The sequence below is a fragment of the Callorhinus ursinus genome, unplaced genomic scaffold, assembly GCF_003265705.2.
Source record: "Callorhinus ursinus isolate GAN/ISIS: 27379988/994484 unplaced genomic scaffold, GSC_fseal_2.0 scaffold9, whole genome shotgun sequence".
Taxonomy (NCBI): domain Eukaryota; kingdom Metazoa; phylum Chordata; class Mammalia; order Carnivora; family Otariidae; genus Callorhinus; species Callorhinus ursinus.
In genome coordinates, this window is record NW_027397071.1 from 20,816,513 (window position 1) to 20,832,682 (window position 16,170).

The 16,170-nt window shown below is 37.1% G+C and overlaps 1 long non-coding RNA gene and 1 pseudogene across 1 annotated transcript; one reads left to right on the forward strand and one right to left on the reverse strand.

Annotated features, from left to right (window-relative positions):
* Window positions 1-1,125: 1,125 nt before the first annotated feature.
* On the reverse strand, window positions 1,126-3,411 carry LOC112824295 (bifunctional 3'-phosphoadenosine 5'-phosphosulfate synthase 1 pseudogene; annotated as a pseudogene).
* A 239-nt stretch (window positions 3,412-3,650) lies between these two features.
* On the forward strand, window positions 3,651-10,544 carry LOC141373349 (uncharacterized). Its single transcript, XR_012379240.1, has 3 exons — window positions 3,651-3,698; window positions 8,923-9,043; window positions 10,234-10,544. It is a non-coding gene; the product is annotated as an uncharacterized lncRNA (long non-coding RNA).
* The last annotated feature ends 5,626 nt before the right edge of the window (window positions 10,545-16,170 follow it).

A 16,170-nucleotide genomic window follows, 5' to 3' on the forward strand; every position in this document is an offset into this window, starting at 1 on the left:
AACTCCCAGAGGGCTAGCAGGGCAGCATGGGGGAAATAACAAACAGAGAAGCAGAATAGAGAGAATATGAGAAAGAAGGTCCTTGGAGATCTCATCTGAGGTGCAAGATCAAGCCTCATTTAGATTTTTCTGTTACATAAGTCAATATCTCCTTTATTGTTTAAGTCATTTTGTGTTTAGCACTTTGTATTTTATTTCATTTTTTTGTCACTTGTTACTGAAACATTTCTATCACAAGTCCTACAGGGATATTTTGAGTTTGAGAGACTAAAGAGAGACAAATATCTTAATTCTTATTCAAAGATTCTTTGGTTTCAAGGAACAGAAAGATATAAATTAGAGAATAGGAATTATTGGAAAGATTTGTGGAGATGGAACAAAATAGCTAGGAAAAGGAAAACCTTTTCACCCTACTTAATGGGACCTCAAGTCTCACTCTTTATGATATTAATATGATGCATTACATTAATTGATTTTGATGTTAAAACAACCTTTCATTCTTAGGATACATCCTACTTGGTTATGGTATATAATTCTTTTCATTTATTGCTGTATTTAGTTTGCTAGTATTTTGTTGAGGATTTTGCATCTATATTCATAGGGGATATTGATCTTTGTTTTCTTCCTTCTTCCCTCCCTCCCTTCCTTCTTTTCTTTTTTAAGAAGCCAAAAAGTTTAATTTTATTGAATAAAAAATTTCATTCGGGGCTTACCTCAGATCATAAGATTACTTTAGATTATAACAGCTGAAGATCAATAGTTGATCAGAAAGAAGGAAGAAAGAAAGCAGTTCATATTTTTAATGTAGAAAAATAACCTAATTGTTAGAGATGTCTTATAAAATTCAACAAACAAGTTCTAGCCAAATTTACCGTTTAGTGGACTTTTTTTTTTCTGTTTTCAAGGGATGAAAAGTGAGATTCAATGTATATATTACTGGTTACAACTAATATAACAGTTTGAAAAAAAAATCATGAGGTAGAAGCATAATATAAAAAGACAAGATTTTAAAATTTTATTATAGGAATATTACCTAGAAGCAGTGGAAAATATACATTAAAACCAGCCGTGTGTTACACTGGTTCAAAAAAAACTCATAAGGCAGACAAAAGCTAATATTAGTTAAGGAAAATGGTCTCTTTTTAGGAAGCATGTCCAGACAGACATTACCTCAAAGAAATGCCAACAGTAACTATGTGGTCCCCTCTTGTTATTCAGTGAAGTGTCAAAGGTGGAGTGACTGGGTTAACAGCTTAAGCTTTCTCTAAGGATTTGTAGTATTGCGTCATCACAGTCGAGGTCTTGGGAGCCATGAAACCTTCAGGTTATTTCTGGCCTTCTTCGGCAAGTTTGCACATTCAAGTTCCTGAAATAAATTCAAAGTCTTCTTGGTGTTCAGGGTCAGAGTAGTCCATACTCTTCTTTTTCTTGTAAGCTGCAATTCAGAAGGGAACTATTTTCAAGGTGATCAGGCCAGAGGCCATTGTCAGCACTTTGGCGCCCTAAGTTGGCTCATAAAGATCCTTCCCTGTTTCTGAATGAGGTATGCCAGCAGGCTCTTGTCCAACAATGTTAACATTGTCTCCTGCAACCATCCATTTTTCTCTAATGCTACTGGACTCCAGTTGGTCCTGCATACATAGTAGGAGATGGGAAGATGGCCACTACTATTGTTTTAGGATATGGAAATCCTTCCTCTGGCACTGAAGGATGCTGCTCATACACCACATCAAAGGAACATCATTGTCCTTTGTCTAGGCACCAAGAGGGTGAAGAAGGACAGAGTGCCCGTAGCCACCCTCCAGAAGTTGCTTATAGGCATCCTGCATTAATAGAGCATGTCTAGAGCACGAGGTTAGACCCAACCTAGGATGCACTGGATTGCATAATTGAAACGCAATGACAGCATCAGCGTTCATATTTTTAAACATCTGCTATAGCTCAATAGGAGTCAAACAATGCTCATCAAGACCATCATTCCAAAAAATTCAGTTCAAGGCCTGAAGATCTCCAATCAGCCAATTTCCTCGTTCCATAACCATCTTAATGTAAGGGTGCTTCTCGCATGTTGTTCCCCACTGTCTGGCACCACAACCCTCCTTTCTGTGCTCAACAAACTTTGGATTGTGAACAATAACCACACAGCAGCTCTCTTACATCAGAACAAATGCAGACCAGTCATCCAGCCTCTCTTTACCTTCGTGAATAGTTGTCAGAACTACAGGCAATGCCAACTTAATGATACCTCCATCCATAAGACAATGAAAATGAAGGCACCGCAAGGATCCCCTCTCTCTCATAAAACCATTTAGTGGGGTTGCCCAGCCTTCTGCTAAAACTTGCACCCACTGCATTTCCATTTTATTAATTTTCAATGCTGGTAATATTTCTGCATCTGTTTTTGCCAAATTAAGTTTATTTTCCGGTATGTACAGTTCTTTTACTTAGTAAGTGGCATCCACAAGTACAATATTGCATTTCTGTAGAAGTTCCATACCTTGTTGGACACAGTCATTTACATCACAGGAGTCTGTTTTCAGCACCAATTAAGGGGACTTTTTTTTTTTAATTTTTTTTTTTCGATTTTATTTATTTGAGAGAGAGAGACAGAGATAGTGAGAGAGCACAAGTGGGGAGGAGAGGAAGAAGCAGGCTCCCCACAGAGCAGGGAGCCCGACGCTGGACTCGATCCCAGGACCCCAGGATCATGACCCGAGCCGAAGGCAGACACTTAACCGACTGAGCCACCCAGGCGCCCAAGGGGACTTTTTTTAATATACAGAATCAATTCCATTGAAACCTTTAATTTTCCCAGTCCTGTGATTTTTTTGCTGGGTCCTTTGACATCTCTGCACAACAAACATGCAGAGGAGCATGAACGAAGACTTCACACACACACACACACACACACACACACACACACACACACACACACACACAGAGGTAATCCACAAAATTCTACTCCCGAACCTAATATTACACGTTAACCACCTAGAATTTAAATAAAAAGTTGAAAAAAAAGGTAAACCCTTATGAATTTGCCTTGCATTGTTGCTCTCCTGAGTATAAAGCTATAGAAAACTTGTGACTCACACTAAGTCAGCATCTGCAACCAGTTTACCAACTTCTGGAATGCATGGAATGTTCTCTTCTCTGTCTTCAGGACTAAAGCCAAGATTTTTATTAAGACCTCGGTGACTGCGTCACCATCCAAAGTATAGCATGGAATACTATGGCAAACCAAATACTCCTCCAAAGCCATATTCATCGTGGTCTTTCCTGCTTCCCATAAGCCTGTCAAACTATACAACCACAAAAGCCCCCTCTGGATCCTACTACCTGACCTCTCTCGTTCCTGCGGACATGGTGAGCTTGATCGGCATTAGTTGCTTTTCGCAGCTCCGTAACTGCTCAGTTTGACTTTCTCATACAGGCTCCTGGGACCTACATGCCACAGAGAATGCACCGGTGCTGGTGTTCTTAAGAAACACCAGAGGCGGAGGCGAGAAGGTGAGGAGGCTGACGGGGAACGGGGCGGGGTGAGAAGGCGGGGCGGGGCGAGAAGGCGGGGCGGGGCGAAAAGCCGTGGAGTCCTTGCAACTGGCAGCACGCACTGACGCACTGATGTAAGCAGGAGCTCCCGCTCAGGACGTCGATGGAGCAAGCAGACGCCGCTGGTCGGTCTCCGGCAGATAAAAGTATGTGTGCTAGTTTTGTTTTCTTGTGATATCTTTGGTTTTGTTATCAGGGTAACTGGGATTATAGAATGAATTGGAAAATATTGCCTTTTCCTCTTTTTTTGAAAAGTCTGTGAAGGGTTGGTATTAATTCATATTTAAATGTCAGAATTCATCAGTGAAGTTGTCTGGTTCTGGGCTTGGCTTTGTGGGAAGTTTTAAAATTACAATTCAATCTTTGTTATAGATCTCAAATTTTCTGTTTCCTTTTGAGTCAGTTCAATAATTTGTTTCTAGGAATTTGTCCATTTCCTGTAAATTATCTAATTTGTTTGCATACAATTGATTATATTGTTTTTTCATGGTACTTTTTATTTCTGTAAGTTTGGTACCACTTTTTAAAGGTAATCATTATCCTTTAAAGGTAATCATTATCATACCTCATAGGGTAAACAGGTCCTTAAAGTTGTGTTTTTAAACACTGTAGTTTAATGTTAAATGTTCTCTGCATTTCAAATGGAATTATACAGAATATATTCTTGTCTGGCTTCTTTTGCTCATTTTTATGTTTGTAAAATTCATCCCTGTACCTGTAGTTTGTTCATTTCATTGATGTATACTATTCCATTGAAAGACTATACCACCGTTTATTTAGGGACATTTGGTTATTTTTTATTTTTTTGGAATATTATAAAAATCACGGCTTTTAATGTTCTTGAACATTTGTTGTTGCACACAAGCATGGAGTTGTATTGATTTATACGTAGGAATGACCTGCCAAGATATATGATTTGTGTCTGCTCAGTGTCCGTTGGTAAAGCCAAAGAATTTTCAGTGTGGTTAAGTCAGCTGAGACTCCCATTAGCAGTATTTTCCATTGTCCTGTCTCCTTGCCAAAACTTAGTATTGTCATTTAAAAAAAAAAAATCTTTAGTCATACTAGTTTGGGTACAGTGGTATCACATTATGGTTTTAATTTGCATTTACCACAGCAAAGTTGAGCTCCTTTTTATATTATTTGTCATTTAGATCGCCTCTTTTGAAAAGTGCCTATTGGGCCCCCTGCCTATTTTTCCATTGGGTTATCTATTTTTTGCTTAGATTTGTAGGAGTTTTAATATATTCAGATAAAAGTCCTTCATTGGTTATATGTTTTGAAGATGTTTTCTCCATATAGATACTTAATGAAGCATAATTGAGAAAGCATCTTACTCCCACTATTTAGCAATACTTCACATGTCTTGAATCAATTGTCCACATATGCATAAGATTTAATGTGAGCCATAGATGTGAAGGAACAAGGGAGTGGAAGATTAACAGAATCTGGAGTTGGAGAGAGAGACCTGTAGCTATAGGAAAGACCACAGGACAAAAACTAGGATCTTAGAGAAACAGCCCCTGACAAGCTGTGGTATAATAAGGAATAAACAGAGAACAGAAAAGTCCCAAATTTTGCTTCTTCTTTCCCCTTAAATTCCTGTCCAGTTGAAATTCAAATGGAAACAGAAAGCAGCTTGTTGATGCAATTCATACCTGGGACATAGCCCAGGGAGAAAGGTGAAGCAAGGGTATGAGGGTTATATGGAAGATACCCAGAACAGCCACACACATTTGCCTCTTGGCATCCTCTTATCATTTGTGCAGGTGAAATATTTGTTTTCTCATTGCAGAGGATACCCAAAGTTCCCTGAACTAATATAATATCTGCTCATGGAGTATGTTAACTTGGTCAAAATCTTACCTGAAAAATTTAGCTACCACCAGTGTTCTTCATATAAGGTAATGGGAGGAGGAGGTGGAAACAGTGTACGAGAAACAATTAACTAACATAAAATATAGCTGGTATAGATTCTACTTCTGTAGCTAATCATGGAGCTTAAGTTGGGTTGCTGCCTTCCACAATGCATTTTATGTTCCCATTATTATCCATGTTGGCTGGATAGTGTTCTTTATCTGGTGGGGTGACCCAAACCTTTATTCCTATAGGATTTGAATCCTTAATGATCCCATTTTTATTGGATTGTCATGGTTTTCTAGTTCAGAATTATTGAGCTCAGGGAATACTAAGATGCCTTAGTGAATTTTCTGCCTCCAGTAATAGTTTGTACCTACTGGGTAGCAGCAACCCAATTTCCACTTGTAATCATGATCTATCATCAGACTATGCAGTGATACACTTTTTGTCTGTTACATGGCACAAGGATCCAAAAATTTCAGAAGGCAATCTTAGCTTTTAACTTAATAAGACTATGACTTTGTATCTTAGTGGATACACAGTTCCATTATTGGATACCAGCTTTCCTCTGTTGGACACTAACATTCCCAAAAGCAAATTTGAAGGGAAGAAAAACTTCTTCTGGTAATTTATTGGTATAATACTGAGAAGGACCATCCTCGCCTGTATAATTTGATCCCTGGATCTGTTAATTCTGGCTGTAGGAGAGAAGTGCTAAGTATTGGCTCCTGGTTTAAGAATATACTTCATCTTCTATGCTAGAACCCTACCCCCTCATGGTGTTTACTAGTTAACTCCATAACCATGCTAAAAGGCCATCACACTATTCTATTTAGCAACCTGCTCTCTGGGTGATGGGGGGACATGGGTAAGGTCAGTGAATTATGTGGGCCTAAGTCCATTGCTGTAATCTTTTGCTGTAATATGTGTCACCCACTGTAAAGTTATACTGTGTTGAATGCCATGGCTGTAGATAAGGTATTTGGAAGGATGGTATTAGAAAAAGTGCTGTGGACAGTAAAGGAATTTCTGTATCTGAAATATATGTTTATGTCTGTGAGGACAAATCACTGTCTCTTCTATGATAGAAATGTTTATTGCAATCAACTGCCACCAAGAAGTAGACCAGTTTTCTAGGGAATGGTGTTATATCAGCCTGCTTGTTGGCCACTTAGTGTAGTGGTAGCAAGACCAGCCTTTATGAGGGGAAATTCATGTTATTGAACACATGAATAGCTCTCACTCCTGCCCGCCACAAATACTCTAGACATGGCTCATTTGAGCAAGCACTGGCATGGCTGGATAAAGAGGCTGACTGATAGCCACTGGAAAGGACAGCTTATTGAAAGCACACCTGATTATTAAAAGCATTCTCCACAGAGGAGAAATGGTGGGGAAAAAAAAGTTCACACTTCGTTCTCTTTCTAAGAAATTCTGTATAAACCTCCCTCATAAACACTCATATAGCTTTATTCTTTCCATGTCCCTGACCATTTGGACAATCTGTTGGCCACTGCTCACGAATCAGTATAGACCTGCACTTAAGGCTAGCTTTCCTTCCATGCAAAATGGACAACTAGATGTACTACCTCGATTTCTGCCCACAGGAGATATTTACCCTCACTACTTACTGTCTTTCAAGGGTACCCCTGAGTTGGACTATACTGAAGTGACTGTCAGCTCTAGCTTGAATGACCATACTAAGCAATTCTTTTTTTTTTTAAGATTTTATTTATTTATTTGAGAGAGAGAATGAGAGATAGAGAGCACAAGAGGGAAGAGGGTCAGAGGGAGAAGCAGACTCCCTGCTGAGCAGGGAGCCCGATGCGGGACTCGATCCCGGGACTCCAGGATCATGACCTGAGCCGAAGGCAGTCGCTTAACCAACTGAGCCACCCAGGCGCCCCATACTAAGCAATTCTATGTATAAACTGTAGTCTTGCCTTTTTTCCCCTCCATTGATTGATCATAAGAAAGTCCTATGTGATTATGTGCGTGGGTTGTAGCATAGTCAGTGAAACTGTATCAGCAAGTATCTTGGAAATCTGAACCACCAGCCAATGAAGTTAACTCGTGCCTTACAAATCTGTTTGGGCACCCAAGCTGAGTATATAATTTCTTTTTACAATATAATGCTATAGTGCACATCTAAATTGATGGTTTAGCGAATCAGATACTTCTAATTTATAGGTTACAAATCACTTGGGTTTCATAGATAAAAGTTCAGGCAACATCAGGGCCCACAAGCTAGTCAAGAACTCTTTTTCAAAAGAACTATGGTTAGCTAAGGGCATTGCCTCCTTCCCAACTCTTAGTGGTCTTAGCAGCAATTCATCTATTGGGATTGGTCAAAGCTTCATATGATATCTCTGCCTCAGACACTTACAAAGCCATTGGGCCCAGAAAATTACAATGCCAATGAAAAGGGCAACTTTGCACAGAAAAAACTGGGAAGCCTAATAGGTTACCAGATATGGTTTATGTTCTTTCCAAACACAAAGAACATCAGCAAGTTATACTTCTTCATGGTGGTCAATACAATTTACAACTTGTTTTTCACTATGGTGAGGATATCCTGACAGTCCCTAGATGATTGGACCCCTAGAACATGGTATATTCCTGAATTGTTGTAGGCCTTATTTCCTACTCTCTGGCATACATATGTCTTACTAAGGCATCTGAAGTGCTTGCGGCTTCCTGTTCATTAGATCCAGTTAGCATAATGTCACAAATGTAATGAACCAGTGTCATGTTCTATGGGATATCAGATCAGGGGGCCTCAAGACTATATTATGACAGCACAGGAGTTGACATAACCCTGAGGCAAGACCATAAAAGTATTGTACCTGTGAAGGCAGACTGCTTCTGATTATCTTTGCTGAAGGGTATAAGAAAAAAAAAAGCCAGGTCAATCAGGTCAATTGCTGCATGCTAGCTGCCAGAGGCTGGGTTGATTTGCTCCATTAAAGATATCACATCTAGAAATGCACCTGTGATTGGTATCTCCACCTGATTAAGTCTGTGATAATCTACTTTCATTTTCCATGACCCATTTCGTTTGTGAATTACACATACAGCTGTAAGAAATTGGGATATTATAGGAATATTTAAAGTCTTTGATGATTTTACTAACCTCTATAATGACTCTGAGAATGCAGAATTGCTTTTGGTTTACTTTTCTTGACAGATGTGGAGGAAGGCGGGGAGTTCCATGGGTTTTCATTTGTCATTTCCTACCATAATAGATTCACTCAGAGTTTCTACTCCTTCCCACTAGTACCCTGATTTTAGCACAGAACATTTAAGCACTCAATCTGTACCACCATTCTACAACCCTTATTACCAGGCTTTGGGTTTAGTTTACATCCATTCTCCCCTGAGACTATGGAAGATGAAAGACCCTTCAGAGCTATCATTAGGGCTTTATGATTTTCAGCCCTGATTCTGAATTAGAAATTCATGACTGTCAACTTTTTTTTTCCTGGATAATCTCTGTGGGGTCATCTGAAGCATCCAGCTGATCTCATAATCATTATAATCATTATTGATGTCACAGTAATCAACCAACACAGCTATTTGTTCTCCCAATGTCTGTTCTCCTGTTGTACTTCCTCCCATGCCACCATATTAAGTAAGTACCTGGAGGCTACTAAAAGTGGAAGGCTATTACTACTCCTAAGCTTGAAAAGGCAATGGGAGGGAATGGTTACTAGAACTAGAAAGGATTGTATAGAGAAGGGTAACGGGCAAGAGCTATAGTCTTTAGCAGAGGGACACAGTCATCCACTGTAATACAACAGAGGAAAAAACTAGGAAAATAAATATCTAAACTCATTCTCTCCCATTTTATAATATCCTTTCTCCCATTGCCCAAACCAAACCAGAAGCCAGCGGGTAAGGGAGCCCACTAATGCAGTCCAATGGCTCAGCCTTCTGCCCAGAATGGAGAGGAAAAGGGTAGATGGGGCCAGCAAAAATATCTCATACCTCTTAACTCTTCAATTGGTTAACTCAGCTTTTGTTTCATGACTCACAATGTTATTTCCCCAAAGAAGTTTTCCTAAAGGTCTAAATACAAAATTATAAAAAGCCTCAACTGTCTTCACTCTTAGCACACTGTTGTATTTTCTCTATTGGATTTATTACAATATGTACTTATATATGAATTAGTGGCTCTATAGGTTAATTTACATAATGGCTCACTTTTTCATATTTCATTTTTTTCACATTTGTATTGCAGAGGCTACCTGTTGCCTTATATATGGTAGATACTTATTAAATGTCTATTGGAAAAAATGAAAGAAATAATTAGGCCCATGCAAATTGGTGTGTGGCCTTAACCTCCATATATAATATATCTTTTAGAAAATTTATTCTCAAATATAAATCATTGATATTGCCACGGAATTTATGAAACACAGAATGCTTATAAATCATGACCAATCTGTGTGCATAGTTTATACCCTATCTCAAGTGGTAGCTAAAGATATTTTATAACAATTTCTATGTCCTCTTTTTTTCTAAGTTCTTCTAAGAATTATAATGTTTCACTTACTGTTGAATCTAGGCAAGTATTAGTATAGTGATATCATCCTTGGAGAACTAATGAACATTTCTGGAGGAATGAACAAATGTTTTTGGAATTTTAAAAGACTTTACACTGCTAATTGACTTCTTCTGGGGAACCCAGAGATAAAGGAGGGAATAAGAATGAAACCAACAATCAAACACTATAGTATGTGCCAGACAAGATGCTAGATGCTTTACATATATTACTTGATTAAATTTAGGACCATAACACAGTAAACTTTCATTTTACAGGTTGGAAATGGAGGCTCAAAGCAGTGAAATGGTGGAAAAACTTCAGAGGACTGAAAAAAGAATTTTCTTTAGGAACCCCTTTTTTTTTTTCTGTCTTGGAGCATGAACTCACAGAGGCATATGCCAACTATCCATATACATTTGTATGCCAAGTGTAGATATATTTTCCTTAATAAATATTCTTAAGTTTTCATAATTTATTTAACAGCACATGGAGAAAATTGCATCTCTCAGGTGGTGCTTTGTTTTATCAATCAGTAAAATATATTTTTAAGAAGGAAGGATGATTCACAAGAATTTGCTCATTAGTATCAAACTTCCAAGTCAAATAATTTAGCAGGTATGAAATCCAAAACTTTCCTGGTAGATTTTGTTAATTTTTATTATTGTAGCACATCAGCATTAATTGATACCAGTACTGAATGTACTGATAGCAGTTATCCATTGTGTGAGGCTGTATTATGGAATGATGTCACTATCTTTTGTCTTATCAATTTCATGAGGAACTAACTTGAAATGGTTTTCTTTGATGGTTCTGACATATTTCAAAAAGATTAACAGTATGTTATTGTCTTGCTATGGAACCATGGGAAACTCTATCTAGTCAGCCTTTGGCAATGTTGAAACATTTCACATGGTAATTTAATGGTGACACAGCTCCATTTATATGATTAGTATCTGCAGACAACATCCAGTGTAATATAATTCAATAAGGGAATTAGATCCAGCAATAAAAGTGCTTTGTGCAAAATGCAACAATTAAGCATTATTTTAATGGTTCGAAACATTGACAAGATGAGTTCTAGCTAAATTTGTTGATTGAATTAATTAATTCTGAGTCTCACATTTTTTATGCTACAGGGTACTTTTACTTATAGAACAATTTGTATAAAACTATGGTATCTATGTTCTTACTTTAACTCATAACAGTATTGTGAATTATGTGGGCAAGGTCTTATTTATTTTTCATGACTGTGGAAGGTGATGCTCAAAGAAATTAAGTGCTCTGGCCAAGGTTGACCTTTACCTACTAGTAGAGCTCAGAGCAGAGCTCAGGTCTCCTGATCATTGTTCACTTTTAATTGTTTCAAGTGTTGTGCTGAGCTAGATGGGTACAAACCATAAAGATAAAATGAGCATGATCTGCATTCAATATTAACAGTAAACTAAATGTCTAATAAAATTAAACTGACGTGCTTAAAGATATGCATAAATGTTATTGTCTTGCATAGTGATTAGGTATAGATTCTAAGACATTTGGATATATTACAATAATTAGTATTACTTTTCCTTAGATACAATTGCTGATTGGGACATTTGGGTATTCCATCAGATACATAATCCTAGTCAGGTGACCAGACCTGCTGTCTAAGACTTATCAGGAGACAAAGATTACAGCTAGCTTCCCTTTTTTCTTTTTTTTTTTTTTAAAGATTTTATTTATTTATTTGACAGAAAGAGAGACAGTGAGAGAGGGAATACAAGCAGGGGGAGTGGGAGAGGGAGAAGCAAGCTTCCCGCTGAGCAGGGAGCCTGATGTGGGGCTCGAGCCCAGGACCATGGGATCATGACCTGAGCCGAAGGCAGACACTTAATGACTGAGCCACCCAGGCGCCCCAGATAGCTTCCCTTTGATAAGACAAGTGACAAGATGAAAATAACTGTAGGTAGGGCTTTTAACTTAGAAGCTACTGGAACATTTAAGAAAAGAGTGAAGACAGGGATGGGTTATGGGAGAGATTGGCAATAGAAGGGGCATAAAGCAGGGCAGGATGGGGTAGAGAAGTTTGAGTTTATGGTTGAACTGTGTGGATGCTTAGGAATTACTAGCTTTCTCATTTGAACAGGTCATGTCTTTGGGGTGAAGGCCAATTTTAAAAAATTCAATTTGCAAGGACAGGCTGTTCCCCACCAAATGAGCCTAATTATATGACCTAAAATCTTACAAATTTATGGTTTAGTGAGAACTATGCTCATGGTTGCTTGTTCTTTGCTGCTTAGTATTTAACATCCATTATTTTACAATTTTGATTCACATAATAAACAATTACAAGATGTATCAATCATTTTGGCATTTCCTTCTCCCTTTTTTCTTTTTACTACAATAAAAATGCAGTTTGATATTACCTGTCATATAGGTTTCATGCTATGACTTTAAGAGTTCAGAGTGTGAAATAGGAGACATTGATCTAGTAAAAATAGATAAAAGGCATATGGTCGTTCACTAACAACTAACCCAAGAACAACAGTGGAGCTAAGATACACATAATGTATAGATGTGCACACTATGTAGAAAACCCACTATCTCTATATTTTGTGTCAAGAAATTTACAACTTTTCCTACTAAAACATCACCTGAATGCTAAGGCTCATTTTTCTAAATGTCTCTATACAAGAGATGGGATTGGTGGAATACATGAGGGAAATTACTGCTCCTTTCATTTTTCTACTTATTGCCCAGGTGTTTGGATGAAGCTGGAGTCAAATAAAAAATGAACAAATTTAAAATATTATTTTTAATATTATTTCAAATACATATGTATGTGTATATATATATACAAAGTTTTAGGTATATTTTACTTAACTTACAAATTTTTTAAAAATTAGTTATTAAAATTGTTATAAAGTGCTTTAAAATATCAACAAATAAAATATTAGTTAAGTAAATACAGACAATATCAAAATGAAGTAAAATTCAGATGTAAATAAATCTTAATCCCGAAGGCTATCTTCATATTGTCTCAAGATTCAATACTTAGTTTTAGTAGTTGTACATTTTATGAGCCCTAACTGGTAGTACTTAGACATGACTATAAAAATAGTAATTTCATTCATAGATGTGAACTGGATCATTCATTTATCCATCATTGAATTACTCAGCTTTAACATATGCATGGCAACATATTAGGTATTTAATCAGGAATGTCAAGAGTTGGATTTACAAAAAAAGACAAAAAGTCTTAGGTTTTGAGAAATTATGACAAGTTGGACATTCATTAAATATCACAGACAGCTGCAAGGTAATATAAGAAGTAATAAAACACACACACACACACACACACACACACGCACAAACCCATTAAAAACAATAGCCATTGAATAAAGATTTGTTGTATCCCAGGAACTTTGCTAAATGCTTTACCTGCATCTAATCTTCAGAGACACCCTGTGAGGTAAGTGTTAATCCTATTTTAGTTATAAGGAAACTAAGACACTAAGAGGTGAAGTAACTAGTCCAGTGTCACACAGGTTTGCTGATCCTGATCCAATCCGAAATCTTCCAGCGTTCAAAGACCATATAGATCCTCATTGGGTTATGCTGTCTCCCCAATGCAATGTAGCCTATCAGAGTAAAAGTGACACTTGTAAGACTTAAGAACGGAGCACCCTCCAGATGACAATTTAGGATTAAATTGCTCCTTGTTTCTAAGATCCAAGTAGCCTTTCTGGAAGAGGTGTTATTTGAACTGCGCTTTGAGGAAAGTTATGGGTGGGGAATGGAGTTGATGGTGAAGAAAGACATTCCCAGAGGGGGCTATGATGTGAGATAAGGCACTAAGCAGTGTGAGAAATGGAAGTTAAAGCCAGGACTAGGAGTTAATATCAGTAGCAGAGGGTTAGGTAAAGACTGTAGAGGAGCATGGGGCAAGTGATGATAGATAGAGTGGTGTAAGAACTCCTGGAGTGAGTGGTCCTGGAAATGAGGGACCTGATGGTGGGGGCTTGGGGCAATGGATCATGTGTGCACAGGAAGTATGTGAGGCAACCAGATTAGGCAGGGCCAGGAGTCAGAAACCAAGAATTAGTAACAGAGGACTATCCTGGGCCATAATCAGGGAAGAGAACTATTAATGAAAGTTTCTGAGTTTTCAGAGGAAATCAAGAATTGAGTTTAAAAAGGAATCATAAATGTGGAAAAAAGGGTAGAACTAGTGTTTGTTCAGCACTATGAATCTTAAAACATTCTGCCAAGAGATGCTAAGGCAGGATATCACAATTGTTATATTATTTACTTCTTATGACAAACTTTCGATCTATATATTGTTATTTGGAAATGAAGGAAATTGACCTCAGAATGCTGAAGGAACTTGCTAATGTATGTCTAGTGTTTAGTGAGGTCAAGATAGACACTGTTCAAGTTTGTATGCTTAAAATGCCCACATTTTTCCAAATAACAAACATTTATTAAGCATGGAATATTAGCAAGGAACTTTCTGAGCACTTCAGAAAATACAAGAATGGGTCAGTTTCTGCCCTCAGAGGATATACAACTCAACAAAAAGATGCCAGAAGTTCAGTTTTGTATTTGTATTCATCTCTGTGGTTGCATTCAGCTTTGTTTTTGTCTCTTACCAAGTACTTAATTACAACTTTTGTCCTTGAGTAAGAGGCTATTGACAAATATTTGTTTGATCCAGTCATTCAAATATTCCTACATAAAATGCTTTCTTTTACACACATGTTCTATGAGATGCAGTTACATCCTTTTTGGTAGATGATTTCCTTTCATTTATTTGCAACTTCTTCAGTGTAATCTCATTTGGGGAGACAATCAGCTTCTACTCTGTGAAACTGTTCCAGGAGCCTCCCACCCTGCTATCTCTTGGCATATAGTAATAGGATTGATACCCATATCATTTTCATTATTCCACCTTTAGGTGATATGTTTTTCACTGGAGGTCATTCATAGTTGTTCATCTACAAAGAGACTGTGACTGCTTTTTAAATTTATTCAAGTAGCACTTAAGTAATTGGGTTCTCTTAACATTGTGATAATAAAGCTTTGTGACATGATGAGTGAAGCAGTATGTTTGGCTCACAGTTAAAACTTTCCCTTAAATAGTTCAAATACCAAATCCAGCTTCACCACATTTGGACTAAAATGATTCACAGAACTGAAAGGAAATACAATGATTCTAATATGTCATAAAATAGAATGAAACTCTATGTTGAGTTCTGTTTCCACAGAGGCATGTCTCATAGAGCTATGTTTTTAAAATAAAAAAGATTATATGTAAAAAGAATTGTTTACATGCGATACTTTGATACTACCTTTAAGAGTAAGGAAGCTGGGATCTTCATGTATCTTTGAAGTATGGCGTATGATCTTTAACACTTTGTAAATATTCTTCAAATTCTTTTCTTTTTCTTTCACTTCCATACATTCATTTTGGAAAAAAAGAATCATTCATTGTCTATTTAGAAATTTGAATGTTTGGCATATTAATATACAATTATCAAATTCTTAAAACTCTCTCCAAAAACACCATAGTGAAGAAAAGGTACTTGAAGACATTGTAAGATGACAGCAATTTCTTGCCAAAATTTGTTTGCTCCTTAGTCTGTTGGGAATTAAATAAAAAGAAAAACTTCAGTTTTCTCCTATGCACAATTAACTTTAAAATTAAGATATAAATTTCCTTTGTTTCTATTTGGTAATGTTTGTCATATCTTAAGTATGTTCCAACTCAGTTTTGACTTGTATGAGTCATTTGACTTGAATAATTTTATGACTCAAGGAGGTTAAGTTTTATAAGCCCATTGAACAAAATCCTCAAAATATGTATACCTCTAACATGTATGTGGATGTACACACACATGCACATATGGCGTACTTATTCAGAAGTGGTTCAATTCAAAATTAAGTGGCCAGAGAAAATTAAGGTCATTTAGCCCCAGATCCATACCTTTATTTTCCATTGAAAACCTTCTATCTTATGTTCTTCCCTATATATAATTCTCTTTCTTTCCCTTTATCACCAGATTTTTTAAGGGGCATACATACTTGCTATATCCATTTATTTATTCTAATGAGACTGTTGTGCCTTAGGTCCCTTTCCCAAGCCATATGACACCTTTTTTCCTCGAACTGTCAGGTTATTTAACACTTCTAACTAACACTTCCTTTCTGAAACTCTTTTCTCTTTAAATGTTAAC